Below are 2,903 nucleotides of genomic sequence, written 5' to 3' on the forward strand. Positions count from 1 at the left end.
AATCAAATGGGGTATAATTTCTCATTTTTCCAAGTACACAGGTTGCAGAATCACATTGGTTATAGAGCCACGTATATACATACAGCGATACTAGTGTCTATTTTATTCTGCTGCCCTACCTATCCCCCCTTTCCTGCCCCTCCCTTACCATCACCTCTATCAGCCCAATCTAATGTGCACATTTCTTTTTTTTTTTCTCACATCATCATACATGTATTTTGCCCTTGCCCGCCACTCTCCCGCCATGCGCAGCTTCCACTACAAATTCTTGGAGAAGCCCAAGCGCCAGCTGCTGTGCCCTATGTGCAGGATACCCATGCCTGAGCCCCTGCAGGTTTCTACCTATGGCCACCGCTTCTGCGACACCTGCCTGCAGGAGTTCCTCAGTGAAGGAGTCTTCAAATGGCCTGAGGACCAACTTCCACTGGACTATGCCAAGATCTACCCAGACCCAGACCTGGAGGTCCAGATGCTAGGCCTGCCCATCTGTTGCATCCACAGTGAGGAGGGCTGCTGCTGGAGTGGGCCACTTCATCATTTACAGAGACACCTGAATACCTGCAGCTTCAATGTAGTTCCCTGCCCCAATCGCTGTCCTGGCAAGCTGAGTCACCTTGATCTGCCTGCAAACTTGCAACCCGACTGCCCCAAGCGGCACCTCAAGTGCGAGTTCTGTGTCTTTGACTTCAGTGGGGAAGCCTTTGAGAGCCATGAGGTTATGTGCCCCCAAGAGAGTGCGTACTGTGAGAACAAGCATGATGAGGTGACTACTGGCCCAGCATGCAACTTCTGAGTGTCCAAAGTGCACCCAGCCTTGTACCTATTGCACAAAGGAAGTCAATAGGTACAGAGTCACCAGTACCAGTGCCCAAGGCTGCCTGTGCCCTACCCTAACCAGTGCGGCATGGGCACCATGGCTCAGGAGGATCTGCCAAATCATCTGATGGACAGCAGCAGGACTGCCTTGGTGCTATACCCGTTCAAAGACTCCGATTGCATGCACAGGGTAAGATGCCCCTTCTTCCTGTGAACCCCTCTTTAGCCCATGAAGTCCTAAATGAAGGCTAGGGTTCCTGGCAGTTTAGTTCTTTGAGGTCCTTCCCCCTGCTGTCCAGCTGCAGGTGCTTCCTAGCACCCTGTCTTCCTCATGCACAGTTGGGCGCCTGCTACCCCTGTGTCTTCCTCTTTTGGTAACAGTCCTCCCTTCCCTAATTGCCTGGGGCTTTGCCAACAGTGCCCTAAGCTGCCAATGGTGCGGCATGTGGAGGAGAGTGTGAAGCCACCTCTGGCTATGATGTGTGCCCTGGTGAGCCGGCAGTGGCAGGAGCTGCAGGAGCTGCAGGAGTGCATGGAAAGCTGGAGGAACTATCAGTAATCAGTGATGGATTTCTCATCTGGAAGATTGGCAGCTATGGGCAGAGGCTACAAGACACCAAGCCCAACCTTGAGTGCTTCAGCCCAGCCTTCAAAACACATAAGTATGGTTACAAACTACAGGTATCTGCACTCCTCATTGGCAACGGCAGTGGTGAGGGCACATATCTCTCTCTGTACATTCGTGTGCTACTAGGCACATTTGACAGTCTCCTTGAGTGGCATTTTGCCCGTCGTGTCACGTTCTCCCTGCTAGATCAGAGCAACCCAGGGCTTGCTAAGCCATAGCCTTTCATTGAGAGTTTCCACTCTGACTCAAACTGGAAAAATTTCCAAAATCCAGGCAGGTGGTGAAGCTCCTAGGATGAGAGTTCTCTGGGTTTTGGATATCCCAAGTTCATCTCCCCCCAGGATATCCGAAAGGGAAACTATGTGCAATGTGATGCAGTTTTCATCTGTGCCTCTGTTGAACTGCCCAGGAAGATCCTCAGCTGAGTGCAGAGGTTGCAGGCTCAAGGGGAGAAGTGGGTATGGATGGGACATGACTTATCAGGCTACTGGTTGAACCTGGAGAGGGGGCTGGACCCCCTTTCAGCTGTTTATGCTGCCGGGGTTGTTACCCTGTTCTCCCCCTACCACCACCACCCACAGGTGCCTCCAATTGATGCTTCAGCCCTGGCCCAAGCTGGAAGCAGGTCTATGGGATTCAAGGGCTGGAAACAAATGATCCTAGGACCTGTCTCCCCTCCTGGGCAGGGTAGGTATGCCTTGGTGCCGGCCACATTCTACCTGGACTAAGGTACCTGCTTATGTGCTATGTCCCAAGAGCCATAGGGGGAAGGGTGGGGAAGGGAGGTGTAGTTTAAAAAATCTGTCTTGAGATTGATTTTCTTTCCCCACCTGTGTCCCTTCTGGTTATTTATTTCCTTAGCACCAGGAAGGCACAAATGGGAGCTCTGATTTTTAATAAATTCTGAATTGTATTTATTAACTTGGTTCTGGCCTGTCTCCTCCGAGTTAGTTAAGGGCCTGGGAGGTTGGGGCTAACTATGCAAATGACCACTGAGAGAAGAAGTGCTGCCACTATGACCCCAAGATCAGCTGCCCTGCTGTGTCGCCATCTGGTGGGCACCAGGGGGAACCACAGCAGGCATTGGAAGAGACCTGTTGCTCTCTCTTGGTGGTTAAATGGGAAAGGTTAAGCTTTAGGATAAGGCTGGAATCCCCAGTTCTTTACTCACCAAAAATTGAATACCATGTCATAAGTAAGCCCCAGCCCCAGGTCTCTGGTTTTTGGGATTGAACCCAGGGACACTTCATTAATAAGCTACATCCGCAACCCTTTTTTATTCGCAGGGGTCTCAGTTGCTGAGGCTGGCCTTGAACTGCGATCCTCTGCCTCCTGAGTTGTATCATAAAGCCAGGCTCCTGCTGACAACTGCCATTTATTTAGTACTTTCTGGTTACAGACACTGCCATGAACTTAATGCAAAATATTTCTTTCCATATAGCAGTCAAGTTAAATTAAC

At 50.7% G+C, this 2,903-nt stretch overlaps 1 pseudogene across 1 annotated transcript; it reads left to right on the plus strand.

Annotated features, from left to right (window-relative positions):
• Nucleotides 1-244: 244 nt before the first annotated feature.
• Nucleotides 245-1,869, plus strand: LOC308640341 (TNF receptor-associated factor 4-like; annotated as a pseudogene). Its single transcript has 2 exons — nucleotides 245-1,006; nucleotides 1,235-1,869. The product of its transcript is annotated as a TNF receptor-associated factor 4-like (transcript).
• Nucleotides 1,870-2,903: the final 1,034 nt, after the last annotated feature.

The sequence above is a fragment of the Spermophilus citellus genome (assembly GCF_964194105.1).
Source record: "Spermophilus citellus genome assembly, contig: SCAFFOLD_250, whole genome shotgun sequence".
NCBI classification, from domain to species: Eukaryota; Metazoa; Chordata; class Mammalia; order Rodentia; family Sciuridae; genus Spermophilus; species Spermophilus citellus.